Genomic DNA, 12,746 nt, shown 5'->3' on the forward strand with positions numbered 1-12,746 from the left:
GCCATCATGGATACAACTTTGTTTTTCAATAGGAAGAGGCCATGTGACACATCAAACTTATTGGTAATGTCACAAGAAAAACAAGTTTCTGACCACTTATAAAATGTGTTCAATGTGCTGCCCATTGTGTTGGATTGTAAATGCAACCCTCTTCTCCCACTCTTCACACACTGATAGCAACACCGCAGGAGAAATGCCAGCACAGGCATCCAGTATCCGTAGTTTCAGGTGCTGCACATCTCGTATCTTCACACCATAGACAATTGCCTTCAGATGACCCCAAAGATAAATGTCTAAGGGGTCAGATCGAGACCTTGGGGGCCATTCAACTGGCCCACGACGACCAATCCACTTTCCAGGAAGCTGTTCATCTAGGAATGCTCGGACCTGGCATCCATAATGTGGTGGTGCACTATCTTGCTGGAAAAAATCAGGGAATGTGCCAGCTTCAGTGCATAAAGAGGGAAACATCATCATGTAGCAATTTCAAATATCCAGTGGCCTTGAGGTTTCCATTGATGAAGAATGGACCCACTATCGTTGTACCCCATATACCACACCAAACCATCACTTTTGTTGTTCCAACAGTCTTGGAGGATCCATCCAATGTGGGTTAGTGTCAGACCAATAGCGGTGGTTTTTGTTTGTTAACTTCACCATTCACATAAAAGTTTGCCTCATCACTGAACAAAATCTTCTCGTGAACTGAGGGTTCTGTTCCAATTTTTGTTTTGCCCATTCTGCAAATTCTGTGCACCGATCTGGGTCATCCTCGTTGAGATGCTGCAGTAGCTGGAGTTTGTAAGGGTGCCATTTGTGAGTAGCTAATATCCGCCAAAGGGATGTTCGACTAATGCCACTCTCCAGTGACATGCGGCGAGTGCTACGCTGTGGGCTCTTGCTGAATGAAGCTAGGACAGCCACTGATGTTTCTTCATTAGTGACAGTTTTCTTTGCGTCCACATTTTGGTAAACCAACACTGAACCAGTTTCACGAAACTTAGCAAGCAGTTTGCTGACTGTAGCATGGGAGATGGGTGGTCTCGTAGGGTGTCTTGCATTCAGTGTTGGGAAGGTTACTTTTAAAATGTATTCCATTACAGAATACTGAATACATGCCCCAAAATGTATTCTGTAACGATTCCACACGTTACTCAATGAGAGTAACGTATTCTGAATACTTTGGATTACTTAATATATTATCGTGTTGTTTACAACCACGTGAATGTACTATTGCTGTGATTTATTACTGTTACTGAAGGTCCCGCGTCTCGAACAGTAGTAAAGGGACCTCTGGCTAACACGGTGGGTTCCGTGTCGGGCTGGTAGCCGAAAACTAGCTTTACTTTGTTGTCTGGGTCAACTTTGCTTGCCAGAGACAGAGAGAGGCGTTGAAAGGCTGCTCTAACGGAACTTATTTTTTTCCGGAGGAAAACACGTAACACAGTGTACAGTTGAGTCTTAATAGCTTACTTACAAATGGGCTCGTCAGGCACTCTTCTTGGCTGCAGTGGTTATTATTATATTTACATGCTTCCAGCTCCTGTTTTTTGCTCCGTGACAGCTCGGACTTTTCCTTTTCTCCTCCTCGCTCACAGACACATAACGTGTATGGCAGTCCATTCTCGCTGCAGCACGGACTACACTGCCCATGATGCTACATTCTTTAGGGCCATGCCTGTAACATTTCTGCCTTTAGCTTAGCACAACAACAACAACAACAAAAAGCGCTCTCTCACCCACTTAAACACGCAGAGAGAGAGCGCACACCTGTAACCATGGCAACCGTAACGCTGCCGCCTGGAACAACAGAACGTAGCTGTCAAACAAACCCAAACAGTCCTGACCCGCAACAATATGAAACAGGAAGTACCACTGTAATCCATTTATTTCAACAAAGTAACTGTATTCTGAATACCACCTTTTAAACGGTAACTGTAACGGAATACAGTTACTCATATTTTGTATTCTAAATACGTAACGGCGGTACATGTATTCCGTTACTCCCCAACACTGCTTGCATTGAAATGTGCTGCAATGACCCGGTTACTGCGTTCACCAGATATCAACACAATTTCGATCCGCTCCTCACGTGTTAACCTCTTCGACATGTCAATGGCTGTGAACAAAGAGAAACTTGTAAATAACTCATGAAAGAATAAAGTTACGTTGAAACCAGCACACCATTGTTTTTCTTGTGACATTACCAATAAGTTTGATGTGTCACATGGCCCTCTTCCTATTGAAAAAACAAAAGTTGTATCCAAGATGGCCGACTTCTAAATGGCCACCATGGTCACCACCCATCTTGAGGAGTTTGCCCCCTCACATATACTAATGTGCCACAAACAGGACTTTTATATCACCAACCATTCCCATGTTATTACGGTGTATCCATATAAATGGCCCACCCTGTAGAATAAAATACTATGTTCAAGGCAGTGTAAAATAAAATGTTCAGATGTACGGTCCAAAGAATGTACAGCATAAAATCTAAAAATTTAAATATGGACATCTCTAAAAATATACATATATGTACGTAAACAACAGCATCAGAAATGCTCCAGAAAAATTGCACATTGTGCCTAGCAGTAATAGTTTCACCCAAGAACTGCTCATGTTGCATCAGATAAATTGCACTTTGTAATATTGCACATCAGGGAGATTGGGCGAAGGCTATCAGGTCTATTAGATGTGTGTGTGTGTCTGTCTGCACGTGTGTGGTAATCTGTAAAGTCTTTGTTGTGGAGTCTGACAGCAGTTGGAAGGAAAGACCTGCAGTCTCTCCATCCCACATCGTGGGTGCCGCAGCCTGCCACTGAAGGAGCTGCTCAGTAGTGTCAGAGTCCCCTGCCTGTCCAACAGGGATGACAGCTTAGCCACCATTCTTCTTTCACTCACCACCTCCACTGGGTCCAGAGGGTATCCTAGAACAGAGCTGGCCCTCCAGATCAGCCTGTTCAGTCTTTTTCTGTCCCCAAGAGATGCTGCTGCCCCAGCAGACCACACCATAAAAGATGGCTGAGGCTACCACAGAGTCATAGGTCTTTAGAAGTCGGCCCTTCACTCCAAAAAACCTGAGCCCCCGCAGTTACAGCAGGTACAGCCTGCTCTGCCCTTTTCTGTAGAGAGCATTTATTGTTCAGATGAACACCAAGGTACCTGTAGCTACAGCCTCAACCGAACTGAATTTATTCTTTATTGTTTATTTATTTTGCCAATTTTGTTTCCTCAGCTGAGATTAAAGTGTCAGATTATTATTATAAGAATCACCTGAGACACAGTTGGGAATGTTTGTGTTTGGTCCATCAGACTGAAGCTCAGACGTGGGGGACAGAAAAGAACCAGCTCGGTGTTTTTCATTCGGTCTCATTTTTTTCCCTTCTTTCTCTCAAACAGAGCTAATGACGTCACAGAGTCGGGCTCGTGCAGCAGCGTGTATCTGAGGGCGTTCTCACACAGGTGAACCCCGCGCGTTGTCACGGCGCTGATAACGGGACTGCTGCAGGGCGTGCCCCCCGGTCCTCCCCACGGTGTGCAGAGACATTGTCGTGTGAACGGAGCCCAGAGAGAAGGAGGTGCGCGCGGGCACGGAGCTCTTTGTACACAGACAGCATCCAAGGGTGTGACCTGCAAACACGTCACCGTCAGAGACCATGGACCGGAACCAGGACCTGGACCGGAGTACGGCCACGGGCACGCGCTGCGAACCCGGCGCAGCCTCCGAGGGAACGCGGATCAGCGCGCAGAACTGTCACGAGCTGCTGAGCAGAGCCAAGCGGGAGCGCGCGGAGGACGAGCAGGAGCGCGTGTACAGCTACATGAGCGCTCACTACCTGGAGGTGCTGCGTGCTCCCGCGCTGTACGGCCGTCTGAGCGCCGCGGAGCGCGCACTGATCCTGAGCAGGAGGACGGAGTGGGCGGGGCAGGGGGTGGGGGAGGGGGTGCTGGCGGTGGCGGAGAGCGGGGAGGAGGCGCGTGGCCCGCGGCGCGTGCTGTTCCTCCACCCAACTACGCGGCGCTGGGGGGAGTTGACCCGCCTCCCGGAAGAGGCCCCGCTCACCGGCTCTGGGATGTGCACGCTCTTCAATTATCTGTTCGTGGCGGGTGGTCTGCGGGGGGGACGGGCCCAGGACAGCGTGCTGTGTTTTGACCCGCTGAGCGGGCGCTGGAGTGGCGTGCGGGCACTGGGCGAGCCGCGCTGCCAGCTGCGACTGGTGGGTGTGGACGGGCTGCTGTACGCGGTGGGCGGGGGCTGCCTACTGAGTGTGGAACGCTACGACCCGCGTGCCGACAGGTGGAGCCATGTGGCGCCACTGCCCAAAGGCTCGTTCGCGGTGGCGCACGAGGCCACGGCGTGCGACGGCCAGCTGTTTGTGTCGGGGGTCGCTCTTCACCGCCTGCTGCGCTACGACCCCGCCGGGATGAGTGGGAGGAGTGCCCGTTCAACGAGAGCCGCCGCCGCTCCGCCGACATGGTCGCGCACCGCGGCCTCGTTTACCGCTTCGACGTGGACCGCGAGCGTGCCGAGGTCAGCGTGCACAGGTACAGCACAGTGGTGAAGGTGTGGCTCGAGGGCGCCACCTTTCCGCTGGAGAACGCACTGCCATTCCGCTGCGCTGTGCTCGGCGACCGGATCTACTGCGTCAACCGCAGCCGCACGCTGCAGTTCCACGTCAGCGAGGAGGGGGCCGGCTTCCTGCCCGAGGCCCTGCCAGCCCCCGCCGGGGCCCGGGGCAACCTGGTGCCCTTTGTCCTCAGCCTGCCCCAGAACACTCTTACCTCTGACCCTGGATCACAGACCGTGACCTCTGACCCTGGCATTTAAGAACTGCAGTCGGGCTGCTTGGCCCCTCCTTGTCGCCTCGGTGCCTTCCTGTTCCTAACTTTGACGAATGTTTCCTGCGTGTGCATTGGTGGCGGTGGGCCGAGCTGAGACTGTAGTGCAGTTTTTATTCAGACACTTCCTGTTTGATTTGTGACTGAAGCCGTCAGAGAGGACGCCGCCGCTCGTGAGGAAGAGGAGCTGAAGCGTGTTCAGAGTTATTGATGTCGGACTTTGATGATCAGTCCTTATGCTGCATGTCGATCAATAAAGCAGAGATCTGAGTGAACGGGAGCGTGTGTGTTTCATGTGACATCATCACCTGTCAGCGTGAGGAAGGACACGTTTGTTAACATTGATGTGCAAAAACCTATTTCATCTTACTGAGTAGTACTGAAGTTCATTTTCACTCTGCTGATGGACTCAATAACTTCACATATTATTACAATATGACCATTAATGTAAAGTTAACTGTCACTTTTCAGCTGTTTAAAATGTTTTTGACTCCTGACGTTAACAAACATCCTGAGAGAACTTTATTAAAACTTTATGATAAAGTTAAATCTTTATATCAGCAAGCAGCAGAAGTACTATAAAGTACTCGAGTAGATACTCTAACCTGCTCCACACCCACTAACATACGGATCAGGGAAATTATTATTATTATTATTATTATTATTATTATTAATAATAATAATAATAATAATAATAAATATTTGCACTCAGCAGCAAAATCTTGTTAAATATAGTTTAAAATCAATATGTTTAAGGAATTTAATTCTGAATCATTTTAACTGAGGCCAGAGGAAAGCTCCTGCAGCAGGTTCAGTCTTTACAGCCAGGTCTCTCTTGGAAATGAGATTTTTAATCTCAATGAGATTTTTACCTGGATAAATAAAGGACTAATAAAATAATTATAATTATTAAAGCCTCACAGTCAGAGAACAGTAAGACTGTGTGTCATTAAAACAGCAGCCTGAGTTAGTCGGGCTCACGCTGACAGAGAAACAGGTAACGCTGGTTGGAGAGCAGCTGAAGATGGAGGTAAAGGCAGATCATCAGAGCGATGTCTGCATTCACGCTGAGCGTATCCTCAGCGAGGGCGTTCCATGACAGGCGGTACAGTGGTACAGGATAAGAAGATGGAAGCATGATGATGTCAGAGCTTTTTAATGAAGGGTGCAGTTTGTTATTCATCACACTTATGCAGCTGTGTGTGTGTGTGTGTCTCAGACCGCTGCAGCTCTTTCTGCTGACACTGTAGATTCTGAAGCAGCAGTGAGAGGAGACTGCTCACAGAGCTGATCTGAGCCTGATTCCTAAAAAAAAGCAGCTGCACGGACTCTGAGCTAATGAAGGCTGTGGATGAACCTGCTGCTGATTCACAAGTATGCAGAGGTCGGGCCAGATGTAGAGAGAGCAGGAATGGCCATCTATTCAGAGTCTGCGAGGGCCCGATCCCCTCCACCCTTCAACTGAGCCGTCTGCCGCTCTCGCATCATCTGGCTGTGCAATCTTCGTGCTCTTTGTCTAAGTCAGAGCTTGAAGCAAAAAAAAATAAATCTTTATCCAGAGTAAATCTGCTGTCATGTCTTCTAATGGAGAGATGAGTGTTCATGACTCAAATACAGAAAGGACACTCTGAAAACACTCTGAGACTTCTAACAGTCAGAGAACAATAAGAAACACGAGGCACAAGGGCATCAGTGAAATCATCCAGAGGGGCACCACAATAATTTTTTTTCAGGACCCATCTTTGATATCGTGCAGACACTTCAACAGAGACATCAAAATAACAGGTAAATAAATTTGGATTTCATCAGCAAACTTCCTGAAAATCAGCAGCAGGTGTGATGAAAACAGAGTAGGACCCAAAACAGAGCCCTGTAGTACACCACAGGAAACACGGGCTGAGGAAGAGGAGGATTCTGTGATGGCTACAGAAAACAGCCTTTCTGACAGACATGAGCCTTCAGGACCACCAGCATGAATGTGTGATCACCACAAGAGTCCAAAGCGATCTGAAAACTTGCCAGGACATTTTTGATCATAGGCTTCAGCTGGTACACAGCCTGATGACAAAGAAGCATTTAATAAAAATAAATTATACTAAAATATACTGTACTATATCCCTGGCCCAATGACATGGAGTGATTCATTAAGAAGACAACAGGGGAGGATATCTGGACTGGAATTAGAAGCTCTTAAATAAGAGATTACTTCCTTTAAAACAGAGAAATGTCCCAGGCTCAAACAGCAGAGTGTTTAGGAGGTAAGAACTGGTCCAGCACAGCCTGTTAAAGCACAGATTTTATTCATGAAGTATTTCATTCATTCTCACAAAGCACAGAAGAAGCCTCCACAGGAACAGTCACAGGTTTGGACACAGCCAGGGCAGTAACGGCTGCCATTAGTGGAACAAAGAGTTGTAACATAAGGTCTGTCTGTCACTCCTCTTCTTCGCTGTAATGCATTTGGAGACGACGACGATGATGCAACTCTAGATTAAATTTGGCATTCAGGAAACAGGAAGCAGAGCTCAGGCGCTCACAGCCAATTCATGCTGAGAAACCACAACGCCACAAAGCTGCTGACAAGCCTGTTTCATAGTTTCACACCTGAGTCATTCACACAGCTTTATCAGCGCACACATCTGTTTAACCCATTGCTGTAAACTCACTGTGTGCACCAGGGGAGCATCTACACTGTGATAAAGGGACAGGAAGATCCAGGCGTGTGAAGGAGCTGCTGGTTTCACTGGAAATGCAGATATTATGTGGACTCTGTGTCACTGTATGATGTCCTGCTCTGTGTGAGGCGCCCGAAGTCCTCACAAACATAACTGACTCTTTCATCTGCTCCAGCAGCGGCTTTCAAATGGAGACATGGGGGAGAGGCAGCATGAATGCAGCTCTTTGTTTCTGAACTGGTGACATCGAGCTCAGTGCTGTTAATGTTCCCACAGCTGCAGCGTTCCCTCGTCTGCTCGGAGAACACACTCCTTCATATTTCATTTCATTTCGCTGGGCGACGCAGGCGAGCCACCCTGCAGGCTGGACTCCACAAGTGACTGGATTTTAGTGCACTCATTTCAGTGTGAGGAAAGCTGCACTCCACGGTCCTCCAGTATCAATCAATCACGTCCTCTAAAGGATCCAATGAGAGGCTGAGACCCCCCGTGCATTCTGTACTACCCCAAAAACAACCACTAACAGACTAACTGACCACAGTGGACGTCTGTGTCTGTGCATGTTTTAACAGTGCAACAGCAAATCAAAAGTCAGACTTCTCTTTGTGTATCTATATACACACACACATATATACCTGCAGGGATGAGAGGGGAATTTTTAAAATATATATACAGCCTTCCACCCACAGGGAAGAACTCTGGGGTAAAAAGTAAAATACCACAAAATATTTCGACTTATTGCATGTCACTGTCACATGGGGGCGCATGTGAGACTCTTTTATGCATACATTTAGGGTTGCCAGCAGTCAAGATTCAAGATTCAAGCATGCTGGTAGGCAAGAAGTGAAGCAGCTTATGGCAGTGTCATTTCGGAATATTTATCTTCCACCAGTACAGACTAATGACTTTATTGCTCATGCTTTCTCTTCCTTCTCTGACTGGGTTTGTGATAATTCTGTGATAGCCGGAAATTTTAACTGTTATTTTTCTACAATTAAGGATAGATCCCCTCCCAAACAAATTCAAATGTCTACAAGGGCCAAAGCACTTTTAGATACTTTTAACGAACTTGATTTGGTTGACACCTGGCGGATTCTTCATCCTAACAATGAAGAATTTACTTTTTTTCCCCGGTGTTCATAGAACGAGTAGTAGGATTGATCTCGTTTTCACCCCCAAAAAATCACTTGGAAATACTTTGAGTTGTACAATAGGTAATATTATTATATCAGATAATGCTCCGTTTTTTGTTCAGCTAAGTGATCTAAATCCTATCCCTCGGTTTCATAAGTGGAGATTTAATAATTTTTTGATTCACCACCCAAAATTTAAAATATTTTTAACTGATAAACTCAAACATATTTTAAAGGGTAATGCAACCCCTGAAGTTTCTCCGGGCCTGCTTTGGGACACCGTCAAGGCTTACACCCGTGGGTTAATTATATCATATTCAGCAGGCCTGAAGAAGAAAAATCAGATGGACCAACAATAATTAGAATTAGAATTGCTCGAACTTCAGGTTAAACAGAATGAATCACCTTCTGAGCATTTAAGGAATGAAATTCAGGTGGTTAAAACGGCTTTGGAGGGACTCCTGACAAAAAAGGCTGAGAAATCTATATTCGTCATGAGGCATGAGTTTGCTAACAAACCTAACCGCTATTTGGCTAATCTTCTTCGTAATAAGGATCTGCTTGTAATATCCCATGTGTTAGAGGCTCATCTGGTTTACTTAAATATGATAATTTAATAATTAATGACACTTTTAAAACTTTTTATGAGCAGTTATATACCTTTATACTTTCCCTCTCTCGGCAGTAATTACCAATGGTCATAGGTCGGGCAATTTCCGTATTGAACGTGGCAGTCGGCAGGATGTCCGCTGAGCCCTTTCTTAATCGTCTTGGCTATGGAACCTCTTGCCACAGCCATTAGGAAGATGCTACTATTGAGGGACTCTGCTTGAACAATTCTCAACATAAGATTTCACTTTATGCAGATGACGTTTTAATTTCTCTAAATTCTCCAGCTTACTCAGTTCCGAAATTAGTTTTGTTAATTTCCCAATTTTTCAGGCTACAAGATCATTTTTTCTAAAAGCGAGGCTATGCCCCTTTCTGATATACATGGGGTTGATCCAAATATTTTTCAGCCTTTTCGTTGGTCCCCGTCCGGTTTCACTTATTTAGGAGTGAAGATTTCACCGATTCTAAAAGATTTGTATAATCTGAACTACACCCCTTTAATTCAGACTGTCAATTGCGATTTGGATAGGTTGAGCAGCCTCCCTCTGTCTCTTTTAGGTCATATACATCTGGTCAAGATGAATATCCTTCCTCACCTCTTGTATCTATTCCAGATGTTACCGCTTGCTCTGTCCAAAAAAGTTCTGTCAAAATTAAACAGCTCAGTTATTTCATTTATATGGCGTAAGAAAAGACCTAGATTAAGATACAGTTTTCTGTATTTACCTGTTCAGAAAGGCGGTCTTGCCGCTCCCTCCCTCCCACAATACCGCTGGGCTGCACACTTTAAATTTCTCACTGAATGGTTTATAGTTGATTCTGATTCCATTTACCTCAGCGCTGAGCCCACTCCTTTAAATGGCATTCCGTTGCGGAACCTGCTATATATTTCCACAGTAAAGCCACAGTTCTTCCACAAGATAATATAGTGTTAAAAAACATGTCCACTATTTGGCGCAAAGTCAGGCACCTGGAAGGATATGATTATTGTTTCTCCCTTCTTACTCCTATTCATGAAAACCCTGACTTCTTACCTGGTCTTCGGGCTGGTTTTGCCCACTGGTCTTAAAAAGGGATTAATATAGTGGGCGATCTTGTTCATGAGAACTCTCTTCTTAGTTTTAATAAATTGAAAATCAAGTTTGGTCTCACCAATAAGGATTTTTTGAAGCACTTTCAGATAAAGAACTTTATTATTTCTACATTGAAGGATTTTAATGGAGGGTTTGGTGTCTCTCCTACAGAATCACTCGTGGTAAAAACTACTCAACTAAAATGTATAACTAAAAAGATTTATAGCATTCTCTCTGATCTTAGAATGGATAACTCTAACATAATCAAGAGCCAATGGGAATCATATATAGGCATGATAGATGCTGAGGCTTAGGATGAGTTGTGTTGTCAACCTTTTAAGGAATCGGCATCCATTTCTATTTGGGAGAGGTAGTTTAAACTCAGACTTTATATTACACCTGACAAGAGGCACACTATGTTTCCAGCTTTGCCAAATCTCTGTTTCAAATGTCAGGCTGCTGTTGGTTCTTTTTTTCATTGTCTGTAGAGCTGTCCTGTTATTCTACAGTTTTGGAGATCACTCATAGACAAGCTATGCATCATATTTAATTGCCAGCTGCATCTGGGTCCAAGGACTTGCTTGTTAGGACTAAATGATGAGCTACCTGCCAACTTCCGCAGCAAAGATCTCCTTCACATATTGTTCCACTAGGCTCAAAAGTACATTATGGTACTGTGGATTTCTGACAAGGCTCCATCTATCAACCAGTGGCTACAGACTGTGATAAATATTGTGCCAATGGAAGCCCTCTCTATAGCGCTTAAGGATAAACCTTTCCTTTTTCTACTGCACATGGTGTAAGCAGACAATAAGCACGGAGTGCACACATTATAAACTATACAAGAGAGCTGTACTGTGGGCCATTATCTGAAATAAGCTTTTCTGGTATACCGTGTCTGGCAAATGTAGCATTAAGCTTTTTGATGACTGACCCTTGTTAAAATCTCCCAATTCTTTTAATCTTTGGGCTGAAGGAAGGACAATACTCGGTGTATAAATGCTCAATCAACAATATTTTATTTCCATACAATTCAACACTTAAGAGCATAAGAACCATCATGATGGGGAGACCTGCCTGCAGAGGGTCACAGCAAGTCTCAAAACGGTGACGGGTTACTCAGCTTCTTATAGCCCCTAGTGGCCCCCACCTAGTCGTAAAAGCCTAAACATTCACATTCTTTCTCTCTTACCGCGCCTAAGTTATGACCTCGGCTCCTTGTTTTTCTGCTCTCTGTAAAGGTGGGGGTATGGAATGTGGTCTGTCTCTTCTGCTATCAGAACAAGGTCTTCTGCACACAACATTCTCTTCATGATTCAGCAGTATGAAATGTCAAGAAACAGTGTAACACATTCAACAGTGTCGAATAATACAGGTCAATCCAACAGATCTAATGATTTTCACACTCTTTTAAGTCAGAAGTATAATGCAAACTAAAACTACATACTGATCACACACTCTATATTAAGGGGTATAATATGATCTACAGCAGTATCATAATTCAACTACTTTGATTACATATATAAGGTAACATATGATAACAGAATAATCTCACACCCTGCAGTGGTGGAGAATAGCCTTTCGAGCTCAAAGTAGTGGCTGTAATAGTCCACAACTACGATGTAGTCTCGTCCACGCCATGTGAGAGGTCTGAGGCCACGGCCTGCCATGGTCTCTCAGGAATCTGGTGTGGAATGAGAGGTTCTTTAGGGTTCAATCCACGCCTCTCCTGACATATAGAACAGTTCTCCACTGTGGCAGCGATGTCTTTGCCCATGCCTGGCCAGAAGAGGGCATCCCTATCTCTCTGCGTACTCCAGTCGATCCCCATGTGCCGAATTTTGATTCTCTCCAGCATATTGTTTCTCAGCACTGTTGGCACTATGATTTTGTTAACTTTGAAGATCATGCCATGGTAGTTTGAAGTTCAAGAAATCCAAAAGGGTTTGGGGGCATTTTTTTCCTGTCCTCAGGCCAGCCAGCATGCACTGTTTGCTGTAACAGGGTGAGCTGTGGGTCGCTTGCTGTCGCAGCCTGTATTTCTGAGAGTTTTTTACCACGTACTGGAAGGCTGTTTATCACTGAGTGGACCTGGTCCTCCATGCCTTCGCTCAACGTGCTGTCTTGGTCGAGTAATGGTTTCCTGGACAGAGTGTCGGCCACGGGTATGTCTTTTCCAGGCCGGTGCACAATCTCTATGTCATATCTCTGCAGCTGTAAAAGCATGTGCTGCCGACAAGCCGGGGCTACAGAGATTGGCTTCTTCAGTATGTGCTCCAACGGCTTGTGGTCTGACTCGACGATGATTCTTTTGCCGTATATGTTGGTGTGGAAACCGTCCATCCGAACAACACTGCAAAAAGTTCTTTCTCAATCTGTGCATAATTAACCTCTGTCGGGGTCAGTCTCTTTGA

General features: G+C 45.4%; 1 pseudogene; it reads left to right on the forward strand.

The window, feature by feature from the left end:
* Positions 1–3,433: 3,433 nt before the first annotated feature.
* Positions 3,434–5,114, forward strand: LOC120436758 (annotated as a pseudogene).
* The last annotated feature ends 7,632 nt before the right edge of the window (positions 5,115–12,746 follow it).

Source organism: Oreochromis aureus, unplaced genomic scaffold, assembly GCF_013358895.1.
Source record: "Oreochromis aureus strain Israel breed Guangdong unplaced genomic scaffold, ZZ_aureus HiC_scaffold_150, whole genome shotgun sequence".
NCBI classification, from domain to species: Eukaryota; Metazoa; Chordata; class Actinopteri; order Cichliformes; family Cichlidae; genus Oreochromis; species Oreochromis aureus.